Source organism: Furipterus horrens, unplaced genomic scaffold (assembly GCF_987537825.1).
Source record: "Furipterus horrens unplaced genomic scaffold, mFurHor1.1.pri manual_scaffold_2, whole genome shotgun sequence".
Taxonomy (NCBI): Eukaryota; Metazoa; Chordata; class Mammalia; order Chiroptera; family Furipteridae; genus Furipterus; species Furipterus horrens.
In genome coordinates, this window is record NW_028327172.1 from 22098308 (window position 1) to 22113483 (window position 15176).

The following is a 15176-nucleotide window of genomic DNA, read 5'->3' on the forward strand; positions in this document are numbered from 1 at the left end:
CTTTATGTGAAGAACCATGAAGATTTCTGAGATGCATTCTAATAAAGAAAAACAAAAAGGTGCTACTGTCAAAAGCAAACAAACAAACATAAAGGTTCTTTTTTAGTTATGGGTGGATTTATTTAATCTCAAAATCAGAATGAGTTTTATGTTGGCAGATTTTAACTTGGGAGGAAGGCCCAATACATACTTTTAACATGTACAATTCAGTGTTTTTGGTATCTTCACAAGGTTGTGAAACCATGGCAACTATTTAATTTTGGAATATTTTTAACACCCCCCACCCCAAGTTAACCTCATGCCAATTAGCAGTTACTCTCCATTCTCCCCTCTCCAGCCCCTGGAAATTACTAATCTACTTTCTGTCTCTGTGGACTTGCTTATTCTGGACATTTTGTATAAAGGAAACAAACAATATGTAGCCCTCTGTGACTGGCTTTTTTCACTTAGCATAATGTTTTCAAGGTTCATCATGTTGTAGCATGTGTCAGCACATCATTCTTTTATATGGCTGAATAATGTTCCATTGTGCAGATATACCACCATGAAATTTTATTTTATTTATCCATTCATAATTTGATGAATATTTGGGTTGTTTCCACTTTTTGACTATTAAGAATAATGTTGTAATGAACATTCGTTTACAAATTTTGGAACAGATGTATATATTTCACTTCTTGGGTGTATGTCTAGAAGTGGATTTGCTGGATTATATGGTAACCTTGCTTAACTTTTTGTGGAATTGCCAAATTGTTTTCCAAAATGGCTGCACCATTTTACATTCTCACTAGCAATGGATTCCAATTTTTCCACATCTTTGTCAACACTTGTTATTGTCTGTCTTTTCAAAGTATAGCCATCCTAGTGGAATGCTTCTCTTTCTGCTGTCTGAAGTCCTATCTCACCTGCTGGCTTAAGCCTGATGTTTCACTTATCATTCATTATTTTAAATCTCTGAGGATGATTGAAACGGGCAACCTATTTACTGTTTTAAACATCAGAGAATTTCTAGCAAGTCTAGAATAGTTGAAAGTTCTGGTAACATTGGGTAACAATCGTCTGGAGCTGAGTATAGGACCTCTAGTCTTCATCATTGCTACTGTCTTACACTCGGTCTTTCTACCTGGCTCCATAGATCATAAAATTTGCAGCTCCTGGTTAAAGCCATTTGGGATAACTTAAATGTGAATGTTGACTCTAAGAGCAAAATATAAGGCACTTCACACAGAAAAAGATCTAGAAAGAAATTTTGCCAAGTAGGTACATAAACTTTATGGGGAAAATTATTAAACATTGCTGGATGAAATAAAAAGGACTAAAATAAGTGTAGAAAATAACACATACAAGAGGAGAAAGATTTGATTCTCCCTAATTCAGTGCAATACAATAAAAATTTCAACAAGCTTATTTGTGGACTGAGCCCTGGCTGGTTTGGCTCAGTGGATTGAGCGTCGGCCTGTGAGCTAAGTGTCGCTGGTTCGATCTTCCAGTCAGGGCACATCAGAGAAGGAAAACTCTGACCCCAAAAAACCTCCGCTGCCTTGCGGCATACCTCTTCAGGGGAAAGGCTAAGGGAGTAAACCCCGACAGAAAATCCAGAGCCGGAGTCCCTAAGGCGGTTTGACGTTGTAGTCAACACCGGCAACTCCTGCGGCGCACCTGAAGCCAAGCTGTATTGACTCCGTCTTTCCCTTGGACCCTTCAGCCGCGAAGAGAGGGGGGGTCTGCTGCATGGGCAACAGCAGACCCTCCATATCACCCTGCCCAGGCTCTGTAGCTTCAGCTTCACTGGAGAGGACACTCCAGCGTCATCGCAAGATGTTGATTCAACACGGGAGGAGACAGATACCGTGTCACTCCCGAGTCGGACTGCACAACCATTCTCGGCGGTGCAGATAGACTCTTAAGAAGCTACACCATCGTCTCTCGAGACGGACGGCTGCCGACGGACGGATTTGTGGACTCTTGACAATAATTCTCAAACTGATCTGGAAAATTAGGAGGGCAAGAATAACCAAGATACTCCTCAAGAAGGCTATGTTGGAGGGAGAGTTGCCTTGCCTGATTATCACATGACTTTCAAAGCCATAGTGATTAAGATATTAAGATATTATCTACTAGACTAATAGATAAATGGAACAGAATATAGATGCCAACAAAATAAACATAGGTAATTTATGACAAAATATTTGAATAGATATGGCATTGAAAATCATTAGGATAAAAGGGCTCTCCAATAAATGATAACAAGACAGTTGGCTATCCGTATGGGAAAAAATTCAGTCCTCATATGATGTATGAAGATAACTTTTAGGTTGTTTAAGCACTGACATGTATAAAGCAAAAGTTTAAAACAGTTAGAAACAAATGCAGAAAAATATCTATGCAGCATCAAGGAAGGGGATGCTTTCTTAAATAAAAGTACATCTTCAGAGAATAATGTTGATAAATAAAATAATAATTTTATCAGTAAAGAACATAATGAAAACATTTGAAAAGATAATTCACAAACAATAAATATTTTCAAACAGATAACTGAGAATTGGTATTCAAAATATAGCATTTAAAAAACCCTCTTACAAATTAAGAAGACAAAGACAAACAACTCAATAAAAATGTGTAGAAGAGAAATCAGAATGGCCAATAAATATGTGACAACACGCTCTATATTATTACTAATTAGAGAAATGTAAAATAAAACTATTTAGAAGAAATTTAAAAACTGACACTTCCAAGTGTTAGCAAGAATGTAGGTCAATGGAAATTCATAATCACTGCTATGTGGCATAAAATTGATAAAAATAACTTCAGGAAACAATTTGGCATTATCTCAGATTTGGAGATGCTATACCTACTACTTAACAATTCCACTTCTGAAGTACTCTTACCTCCATGCAACAGGATAGAGGTACAAGAATATTCTTGACAGTGTTGTTTGTTAAGAGCAAAAATAAAAAATAAAAAGGGTTGGCTAGCAACAGAAGAATGAGTAAATATATTTTGGTGTATTCATCTAATGACATGCAGTACAGCAGTGAAAATAAATACATTAAAGCAACATAACAATTTTAAACAAATGAAATGTTGACTGAAAAGGAAGCTATAGGAACATATTTATGCTTATTTTAATTATAGAAAGATTAAAAGCATGCACAGACTAAACAATGCATTGATTAGAGGTACATTCGCATGTAGTAAACCATAAAGAAAAGCAAGGAAATGATAGAAAAGAAAGAAATGGCAAGAGAGTGGTTAATTACTTCTGAGCATGGGAGACAAGATGCTACCAGGGAGGGACAGAGAAGAGGTAGTATACTGATGGTATGTTTTATAAAAATAATTTTTAAAATTGATTTGAGAGAAGAAGGAAGGGAGGGAGGGAGAAAGACAGACAGACAGACAGACATCAATTTCTTGTTCTACATATTTATGCCTCCATTGGTTGATTCCTGTATGTGCCCTGATTGGGGATCAAACACATAACCTTGGCATATTGGGACGATGCTCTAACCAACTGAGCTACCTGGCCAGGGCACTGATGGTATGTTTTGTTTCCTAAAATGGGTGGTGGGTACATCCAGGAGTGAGTGTGTGTGTGTGTGTGTTTGTGTGTGTCACACATACTGTTTATGTATGAAATAGTAAAATAAAATCTCAGGGGAGTTTTCATGAAGAAGGCAGTAGGATGAGGAGTAAGTTAACTGGGAACCTGGGTTTGCGTAGGAATATAAAATGGGGAAGGGGGTGGTTGAAGAAAGACTGGACTTCACATTTTGCCCAAGGCTGATCTTTTCCAAGATAGGGGTTCTATTTCTTTCTGAGCCTCACAAAAAGGTACAAAATTTCTTTTATTTTGCATAAGGGATTATTATACCTCAGGGCATAGGAACCAAAAACATTCCATACACTAACAATATGAAAAGTATAATAAATCCCCCTCCACCTTTTTAAATAGCTTGATGAATTTGAGAGAGCACTGGATTAAGAGTCAGAGACCAAAGCTTCGTCTTACTCTGTCCTTAATTAATTGTGTGACCTTGGGTAACTAATTTAGTCCTACTGAATCTCAGTTTCCTTAACAAGATGATTTCTAAGTCTCAGCTTTAAGTTCAGTTATTCTGTGAGTTAGAGAGTCTCTCAACCAAAAAGAGAGTAGGCATGTACATTCATCATTTTAATAAAGACATATTCTATTAATTTGGAAAAGCCGAAGAGAGTATTAATTTTCCTCCCACAGCCTTAATGAAGAAATAAAGAAACTAATTTTCCATTACCATTCAAGGGGGCAATTCACTCCTTCACAGATTGTGAAATTAATGTAACAGATCCAACCAACTGGACAGTCTATGCATCTTTCTTCTCTCTAATTCCAAGCCCTGGAACTGTATTTTATAAGAACAAAGTTTAAAAAGTTAATTCAAAATTAATGCAGTTTTAAGAATTAAGTTTATATATAGTACTGTTGTTAGAGTAAACTGCCTGAAAATAGTTTCCAGTATCTTTGACTTAGAAACATTTATTGTCATCTTTGTCTGAGGCACAGCAGATTTGATCTTTACTAATTATAGTTTCCTCGATTAAAATAACTTGTATCTATAATGCATTTTTTTCCCCAAAGGTGTTCAGTGTCATTAGAAGATATTAACTTATTTATCTTTACAATATATCAGTGAAGCTAGTAGGAGCAAGTATTGTTCTCATAATTTAGAGAAGAATATTAAAAGTCAAGGATTAGGTCATGATCGTATAGTAATTTTTTTGTCATAAATGTTAAGACTGGATCTCTATCTACCTATGTATTCCTCTCCCAACTACACTATCTCTCTATATACATATGTAGTATCACGTAAAACACATAATATATACGTATTCCTCTCCCATTTACCATCTATGTAGGAGTAATTCCCTATTGTGTGCAACCCTAGTGGGACACAGGGGTCTGTCTTCCACTATTGAAACCAATGAAGGTTGATCTTCCCCTTCCCTGGCTTGGGGCAGCCAGGGTAAGGGCACCTTATCTAGGCTCCAGGATTTGGACTCTGCAGTCCAAAGCCTTGAACCTTGAGGGAGTTACACACAGATGCAGACACAGTTTAGAGTTACTTGTAATAGCAAAAGTAGCAAGAATCTACAATGGTGCTGTGTATCCTGTCAGTCATGTCCTGTGGTGTGACCTCTGTCGGGGTCCTAACCAGGCTGCTCCTTTGTTTTTGCCTGGGTTGTGGCTAAGGTTCCTTGGCTTCTGCCCATTTTCTGAATCTTCTCCTCCAGGCCTCTCATTGATTTTTTGAACTGTCCAATACCCTTCCAATGAATTCTCCTCTGCTTGTGTTAGCCAAGGTTAATTTCAATTGCTTGCACACAAAAACACAGATTTCCTTAATTTTACTTCTGTTGAAGGCACCATATTTAAGTTACTGAATTGTCCTTGTATACTTCTGATGTTTAAGTTTTGCATTATATTTAAGAAGTTCTCTACCATATTAATTGAAGTCTAGCTGCAAAATCATAATAAGCCTGTGTGTATGACCTTTAGGATAATGTCAACATCTTTTTTTAAATTGGACTTAAGTTAAAATGGATTTAGATAGTAAAAATACTTCCATTATATCAAGCAAGGAAAAGCAAGATAAAAAGCAGTATGTGTAAAATGATCTCAATTTTATAAACACATATATGATGAGAGAAAAAGAACAAGAAGGATAGGTAATGAAAATATTGAGAGAGGTAATATCTGGGCTGTAGGATTATAGGCTTTTGGTTTCTTCTGTCAATGTAAGAAAGACCCAAACCTACAGAGAATTTTTATGAGTTTATTTGAGCCAAACTGATGACAATTGTCAGGAAGCAAAATCTCAACAGATGGAGAAAATGCTCCAGAGAATGGCAGTTTTGCATTTTATTTTATACATTAGAATCAAAGGAGAAGACATAAAGGGGGTTACATGAAATTTATCGGTGGTAGATTAGGGAGGCAGGAGAAAGCAAAGTGGGGAAATCTCTGAGATTGAATAAAGGGTAAAATGGAGAGACACTCCTTTTACATTGGTGGGTAAGGCTAATTAACACTCACCATTTACAGCACAGAGAGATGGTAGCTAGCTAACAATAAGGGGTTCCGTGGTCGCCTGCTCTAGTGGGAGATTTTGCCCTGAGTGGTCTGGAAAAAAGGGGATTACCTTGACGTTCCAAAGGTATGTTATCATAAATAGTTGCAAAAAAGCAATAGACAGGCTCAATTAAGGTAAAAACTGACCTTTGTCAAGGAAGACACTGGCCTAGGACACGACTACCCACCACAATTTGCTTTTAGTTAGGAAGTTTTAATTTCAGACCACCCCGTGTGGCTACTTTCAGTCTCCGAGTTTGTAAGGCCCGCCACACAGGTGCCCCTCTGAGCTTCTCAGGTTTAGCAGGTGGCCCCTTTTTTGTCCACACTTCTTTGTGCTTTATTAAAAAAATTGTTTTTAATATTATTTTGTTACAAATATGAAATGCTTCACAAATTTGCCTGTCATCTTTGTGTGGGGGGCATACTAACCTCTGTATCATTACAGTTTTAGTTTACGTGTGAGTGGACAGGAACCAAGCCTGGAGGCACCTCTAGTATATGGGCTCTTGATTTCATGCAGGAAGGATTTCACAACATAAATCCAGGTGACTTTGAGAGTACGTTTATTAAAACTGGTGATAGTGAAACAAGGAAGGGCCTAGGGTGGAAGAAGCAACAGGAGAGGGCCCAGGCGGGGCTGGTTTGGTTCTCTAGAAACGTCGTGGGAAAGAAGTGAGCCAAGGTGGGGCTACTGTCAGCTCACTGGAGAGTCAGAGAAAATGGGGTTCTTGGGGACAGGTTAAGGGGGTTAGCCTGGGATGAGCTGCCTCTAGCCATTGCTCCCCTGCTTGTGAATCTCATGGGGTCCCTTAGAGTTTAGGAGATGTACGCCTGCTGGAGAAGAAGAGGGGGAAGGGAAAGGAGGGAGAGTGATCACTGAGGTTTAAAGGCTGGGGGTTTGGGGATGTCTTAGGGAGTATCTCAGTAGAATATTCATCAGCTTTCAGGTGTATCATTACAGGGTCCTGATCTCCATTGATTGGTTGGCGCCAGTTATTAGTCATTGCAGCTAGTCCTCCTGTCCCCTGCCTGGTTTTGCTGCTTTTCTGGGCCTGGAGCTGAAATACCACTGAGGCCTAGATGTTATCTCTAAAAAGGAAAGGTCAGGGATTCTAAACCCAGTGACTAGCAGCAACATTCCCAGGGAGGAAAGGCCAGCCTGGGGGTGAGGCCTGGCGCCAGTTTTGCCTGTTGCTAGGCACCCAGGGGTTTCTGCATTGGCGATCTTCTGCATCCAGCTGTGAATTGCTCAGCCAGTTTTGTTCAGCTATCTGTCTCAGTTTCCCCATTCCACTTGCCAAAGAATTTTCTAACTTCTTATTATCCTGCCTCATATGTGCTAAAGTGTTTTATTTTGATAATAAAAATATAACATGTATTATATCATCATTCTGAAAAATTCATTACTTAGAATTCCATTTCTTATGGAAATTACACAAATACAAAAAATAGTTATCATCTTACAAATGTACAAAGAATAGTAGTCATCCTTCAACTTCAACAATTACCAACACATGACCTATTGTGTCATCTGATATGTGCCCTATGCTCCACTCACAGTAAATTATAAGTTCAGAAGGATTTTTTTTTCCATTTAGTTGATTATTCCTTTTCCTTTCCGTTTAGGAATTCTTATTAACATCTCTTCTATGCCTCTATTCCTTACTCTCATAATTTTCACCCTGTATCTTTTATGTCTTTATTTTGGTTAAATTTCTAAGTTTGCTTCTGCTCTATCAACTCTGCTTCCAACTTTGTTGTATACTGCATTCAGTGCAATTTTAAACTTGGTAATTATATTTTAAATTCAATCTTTTACATTCTCAAATTGTTTGAATTTTATGAATCTTTATTTTGGTCTCCTAAATGCAATATATTCTTGGATCTTGTTGTGAATAAGAATCAGAAAATTTCCTAAACATTTTTCTCTGTAGTGAATTTATTTTATTTTATTTTTAAAAGATTTTTTAAATTTACTTTTAGAGAGAGGGGATGAAGGAGAAAGTGCGGGAAAGAAACATCAATGTGTGGTTGCCTCTCCCTTGCCACAAACTGGGGACTCAGCCCACAACACAGGCATGTGCCCTGATTGGGAATCAAACCAGCAACTCTTCAGTTTGTAGGCCAGTGCCCAATCCACTGAGCCACACCAACCAGGCTGTAGTGAAAATTTTTTAGAGGGTGCAATTCCTTTGATTATTCCAGGTCAGGGGTAGGCAAACCGCAGCTCTTCAGCTGCCTGTTTTTGTAAATAAAGTTGTATTGTAATACAGCCATGTTCCTTCATTTACATAGTGCTGATGGCTGCTTTTGCACTATAAAGGCAGCAATAGCTGTTTTCCTGCTACAATGCAACTGCCTAGTTGCCACAGACTGTATGGCCTGCAAAACCCAAAATATTTACTATTTACCCCTTTACAAAGAAAAGTTTGTTGACCTTTTTTTTTTCTAGGTGGTTTCTTACTTTTGAGCTTCACAATGTTTTTATAGGTACAGAGATCTCTCTTTATGTGGGGGTCAAAGGGTTATGAATAAGAGGTTAGTGCCAGAATCGCATAAAAACCTTTTCAAATTTTGCCTGCCTGGGGCTCCACATGAGGCCTACAAAATTAGAGTTCTCTGTTGTACTAACCTTCTTCCTCATGCTGCCCTGGATCCACTGTTATACTGTCCAGAAGATCCCCTGACCATTCTGCCTTTATGGGTAACTCTGTGATTTACACCTGGAGAGGGTAATTGTCTGGAAAAAGTCTCCTTGGAAGACTAGTTTGTTTGTTTTTTAATTTTAATTTTGTATTTTTCAATTACAGTTTACATTCAGCATGATTTTGTATTAGATTCAGGTGTATAGTACAGTGGTTAGACAATCATATACTTTATAAAGTGTTTTCCCCAATATTCCCGCATATAGTTATTACAATATTATTGACTATACTCCCTATGCTGTTCTTTACATCCCCATGACTGTTTTACAACCAATTTGTATTTCTTAATTCCTTCACCCTTTTCACCTTGTTCTCCAACTCCCACCCCTCTGGCAACCATTAGTTTGTTCTCTGTATCTATGAATCTGTTTCTGTCTTATTTGTTCATTTATATGGTTTTTTAGATTCCACATATAAGTGAAATCATATGGTATTTGTTTCTCTCTTTCTGACTTATTTCACTTAGCTTAATATCCTGTAAGTCCATTCATGCTATCTCAAATGGTAAGACTTCAGTTTCTTTTTTGTGGCCAAGTAATATTTCAAAATATATATGTACCACAACTTTTTTATTCACTGGACTATTGATGGGCACTTGATTTGCTCCCATATAGTGGATATTGTAAATAATGCTGCAATGAACATTGGGATGCATATGTTCTTTCAAATTAGTATTTTTGGTTTCTTTGAATATATACATAGAAGTTAAATTGCTAGCTCATAAAGCAGTTCCATTTTTAATTTTTTGAGGACCCTCCATACTGATTTCCCTAGTAGCTGCACCAATCTGCATTCCTATCAACAGTGCACGAGGGTTCACTTTTCCCCTCATCCTCCACAACACTGTTGTTTGTGTATTTATTGATAACAGTCGTTCTCAGAGGTGTGAGGTGACATCTCATTGTGGTTTTAATTTGCATTTTTCTGATGATTAGTGATGCTGAGTATTTTTTTATACGTCTTCTTTGGATAAGTGTTTAGGTCCTCTGACCATTTTTTAATTAGATTTTTTTGGTATTGGGTTGTATGAGTTCTTTATAAATTTTGGATATCAACCCCTTAACAGATGTATCATTGGTGAATATCTTCTCCCATTCGGTAGGTTGTCTTTCCATTTTGTTGATAGTTTCCTTTGTTATGCGAAATCTTTTTAGTTTGGTATAGTCCCATTTGTTTATATTTTTTCCTTTCTTTTTTAAAAAAGATTTTATTTATTTATTTTCACAGAGAGGGGAAGGGAGGGAGAAAGAGAGGGAAAGAAATATCAATGTGTGGTTGCCTCTCACGCGACCTCAACTGGGGACCTGGTCTGCAACCCAGATATGTGCCCCAACTGGGAATCGAACCAGAGACGCTGTGGTTCGCAGGCCAGTGCTCAATCCACTGAGCCCACACCAGCTAGGGCTATTTATATTTTCTTTTGTTTCCTTTGCTTGAGGAGATATATATAAAAAAAAAAATACTGTTATGAGATATGTTTGAGATTTTACTGCCTATGTTTTCTTCTAGGATTTTTATGGTTTTGAGTCTAACATTTAAGTCTTTAATCCATTTTGAGTTTTTTCTTGTATATAGTGTAAGTAGGTGGTCTAGGTTTCTTTTTTTTTTTTTCTTTTTTTTTTTTTAAAGTATATTTTATTGATTATGTTGTTACAGTAGTTCCAATTTTTTCCCCTTTACTCCCCTCCACCCAGTATCTCCCTCCCCCAGCATCCCCCCCCAAGTCCATACCCATGGTTCGTAAAAAATAACTATCCCTCCCTCTCAGATATTAAGACCCTTTGTAATCTTGTAAAGGACAATGGGCGAAGGTCTCAAGCTCCTCTAGCTGCTTCAAGCTGGACATGGTCGTCGTCCTACCTACCCTTGGGTCCAGAAATCCCTAATAACAGTGGGGGTGTGGAGGGGAGGGTGGCCTTCCCACATGGGGAAGGATTGTGCAGACTCCAGGTCAGTTGGCTGTCTCCGGACAATGGCGTGCTTGGTTTAGCGGGCTGGCATCCTTGTTGTGTTCTGGGGGCAACAGATTTGGCAAAAAGGGTTAAAAAGCATCATTCAATCCATAACTACTAGGTGGCAAAAGGCAGGGATTAATTTTTCAATGTTCCACATTAGGAGAAAAAAAAAAAAAAAAAAAAAAAAAAAAAGGGCTTCTTTGGAGGAAGGTGTGCTAGGCACATCTCTCCTGTCCAAAACCCTTTTGCCCATTTTATTTAGTTTGGGCTGAGGGAAATAGTTTATGTTTCCCCCCTCTCAGACCTCTGGGCCCTTTCTGTCCAAGCCATTAGGATAGAAAAGAGAATTCAGTTTTAAAGTGAAGCCCACAGACCACCCCATTCTTCACCAACTCAGCCATTTAGTTCAGCCAAACTGTTGAGTCTCCGGAGGCAGCGCTGCAGAGAGGATTAAGTGAGGCTTATGCGTACAGACAATCACTCAGGTAATGCGGTCATAGGCTTATGCCCTTTGAAAACAGAAAACACATGTTAATTTATGTAACATAACCAACAAAAAAGTCTCTAAATCTGTAAGACTGTCTTATTGGGAAGACATACAGTTGCAAGGCACTTGACATTCTACTTGCCTGCAACTTGAATCTCTTTGGTGATATCACAGATATGGTTTAATTTTCAAGTGAAACCATTTTTTAAATGAGAAGAAACTTTAAAGACGGTTAGCTGCCCTACTTTACAGTCTGCCACTGATCATTGTGATTTTCCTTGAATACTGATTTTTCTCCCTAAGATTACTCTCCTTGTCTTTAAAGGGACTACATTAAGTCCATTTTTAATTTATCCTGTTCATTTGCATAAGCATAACAAGAGCAGCAAATGATCACTTATGATCTTTAGTTCTGTTTTGCTGGAACTTACCCAAGGAACATTTAGGGTGGCCCTCAGTCTGCTCTTCAGTGCACAGAAGCTGGGCCACATACCTGGCATTCATCCTTGCCTGTACACACCTGTCCTTTCCAAGTCTTTCTGGTTTTCCATTGTGCCTTAAGGTCCCTTCTAGCCATCTTTCAGGAAAACAACCTTCGTTCCTTCCCTGGAGAGATTGCTGTGGACCGCACAACCAACCATGGCAGCAGGCCTTTTATTTCGCGGGCTTTTATTACCTTTGAAAGTCATTCCCAGTTCCTTAGGGCTTTTTGGTAACAACATGAGCCCAAGCATGTCTCCTTTAGGCTTGACATTCCAGTCAAAGGCTTGTTCAGAAAAAGGAACCTCTATTAACAACTGGTCTTATTAGGTCTATGCAAAGAAACTTAAGTCATTACTTACTTGTTTAGAATGCCAAACTCTGGAGAGATCAAATAGGGAGAAAAATATACAACGTGAAGGAAAATCTTTGTCCTAATATTCACTGAACTGGCATTTCCATTCTTCATATTTTCATTTTCCCCCACTAAAAAAAATTTTTTTGTTTGTTTTTCCATTACAGTTGTCTCACTTTTTTTTTTTTCCCCCTCTTGTTTCCCTGTATCCTGCCCCTCCCTTCCCCCACATTCAGTCCCCACTCAGTTGCCCATGTCTGTGGGTCATTTATACATGTTCTTTGATTTTACACTTCCCCTTCTTACCCCCTTTTCTCCCTCCCCCCTCCCCCCTTGTTACTGTTAGTCTACTCCTTGTTTACATACCTCTGGTTCAATTTTGCTCATTTGTTTGTGTTGTTCATTAGTTTCCTGTAATAGGTGACAGCATAATGTATTTTTCTTTCGTTGCCTGGCTTATTTCGCTAAGCATAATTCTCTCTAGTTCCATCCATGTTGTTGCAAATGGTAGAAGTTCCTTCTTTCTTTCTGCTACATAGAACTCCATTGTGTAAATGTACCACAGTTTTTTGATCCACTCATCTACAGATGGGCATTTAGGTTGTTTCCAGCACTTGGCTATTGTAAATAGTGCTGCTATGAACATTGGAGTGCATAGGTTCTTTTGAATTGGTGTTTCAGGATTTTTCGGATATAATCCCAGTAATGGAATTGCTGGTTCAAAAGGCAGTTCCATTTTTAGTTTTTTGAGGAAATTCCAAACTGTTTTCCATAGTGGCTGCACCAGTCTGCATTCCCACCAGCAATGCACCAGGGTTCCCGTTTCTCCGCATCCTCTCCAGCACAAGTTGTTTGTTGATTTGTTGATTATGGCCATTCTGACTGGTGTGAGGTGGTATCTCATTGTGGTTTTTATTTGCATCTCTCTGATGGCTAGTGATGTTGAGCATATTTTCATATGTCTATGGGCCCTCTGTATGTCTTCTTTGGAGAAGTGTTTGTTCAGGTCCTTTGCCCATTTTTTAATTGGGTTGTCTGTCTTCTTGGTGTTGAGTCGTATGAGTTCTTTATATATTTTGGAGATCAATCCCTTGTCTGAGATGTCATTGGCGAATATATTTTCCCATATGGTTGGTTTCCTTTTCATCTTGCTGATGTTTTCTTTAGCTGAGCAGAAACTTTTTAGTTTGATGTAGTCCCATTTGTTTATTCTTTCCTTTATTTCCCTTGCCTTAGGAGATATATCAGTGAAAATGTTGCTACGTGGGATATCTGAAATTTTCCTGCCTATTTTTTCCTCTAGGACTTTTATGGTATCACGGCTTACATTTAAGTCTTTGATCCATTTTGAGTTTATTCTGGTGTATGGTGTAAGTTGGTGGTCTAGTTTCATTTTTTTGCATGTCCCTGTCCAGTTCTCCCAACACCATTTGTTGAAGAGGCTCTTTTCACTCCATTTGATGTTCTTTCCCCCTTTGTCAAATATTAGTTGACCATATGAACCTGGGTTTATTTCTGGGCTCTCTATTCTGTTCCATTGATCTATATGTCTGTTTTTATGCCAGTACCAGACTGTTTTGATTACCGTGGCCTTGTAGTATAGTTTGATATCAGGTATTGTGATTCCTCCTACTGTGTTCTTCTTCCTCAAAATTGCTGTGGCTATTCGGGCTCTTTTTTGGTTCCATATAAATTTTTGAAGTATTTGTTCTAGGTCTGTGAAATATGTTGCTGGTATTTTAATAGGGATTGCATTGAATCTATAAATTGCTTTGGGTAGTATGGACATTTTAATGATGTTGATTCTTCCCATCCATGAGCATGGTATATGCTTCCATTTATTTGTATCTTCTTTAATTTCTTTCTTCAATGTTATGTAGTTTTCTGAGTACAGGTCTTTTACCTCCTTGGTTAAGTTTATTCCTAGGTATTTTATTTTTCTTGTTGCTATGGTAAATTGAATTTTTCTTTCAGTTTCTATCTCTGAGTTTTTATTGTTGGTGTATAAAAATGCCTTTGATTTCTTAATATTGACTTTGTATCCTGCTATTTTGCCGAATTCACTTATTAGGTCGAGTAGTTTTTTTGTGGAGTCTATAGGGTTTTCTATGTACACTATCATGTCATCTGCAAATAATGACAGTTTTACTTCCTCTTTTCCAATTTGGATGCCTTTTATTTCTCTTTCTTGTCTGATTGCGGTGGCTAGAACTTCCAAGACTATGTTGAATAGGAGTGGGGAGAGCGGACATCCTTGTCTTGTTCCTGATCTCAGGGGGAATGCTCTCAGTTTTTGCCCATTGAGTATGATGTTGGCTTCAGGTTTCTCATATATGGCCTTTATTATGTTGAGGTATGCTCCCTCTATTCCCATTTTGCTGAGAGTTTTTATCATAAATGGGTGTTGTACTTTATCAAATGCTTTTTCTGCATCTATTGATATTATCATGTGGTTTTTGTCTTTCATTTTGTTTATGTGGTGTATTACGTTTATTGATTTACGAATGTTAAACCATCCTTGCATCCCTGGGATGAATCCTACTTGATCGTGGTGTATGATCTTTCTAATGTGTTGCTGGATCCGGTTTGCCAATATTTTGTTGAGGATTTTAGCATCTATGTTCATCAGCGATATTGGCCTGTAGTTTTCTTTCTTTGTTGTGTCTTGACCTGGTTTTGGAATTAGGGTTATACTGGCTTCATAGAATGAGTTTGGCAGTCTTCCCTCTTCTTGTATCTTTTGGAATAGTCTGAGAAGGATAGGAGTTAGTTCTTTCCTAAATGTTTTGTAGAATTCACTTGTGAAGCCATCCGGTCCAGGGCTTTTGTGTGCTGGGAGTTTTTTGATTACTGCTTCAATTTCACTAGCTGTTATTGGTCTATTCAGACTTTCTGCTTCTTCTTGATTCAGTTTGGGAAGACTATAGGTTTTAGGTTTCTTTTTGTTTGTTTTTGCATGTATCTGTCCAATTTTTCCAACACCATGTATTGTATAGACTGTCTTTATCCCATTGTATGCTCTTGCTTCTTTTGTCAAATGTTAATTAACATATAGTCCTGGCTGGTGTGGCTCAGTAGATTG

The 15176-nt window shown here is 38.0% G+C and overlaps 1 non-coding gene across 1 annotated transcript; it reads right to left on the bottom strand.

Annotated features, from left to right (window-relative positions):
* Positions 1-6483: 6483 nt before the first annotated feature.
* On the bottom strand, positions 6484-6586 carry LOC150018008 (U6 spliceosomal RNA). Its single transcript, XR_016509440.1, has one exon. It is a non-coding gene; the product is annotated as a U6 spliceosomal RNA (small nuclear RNA).
* Positions 6587-15176: the final 8590 nt, after the last annotated feature.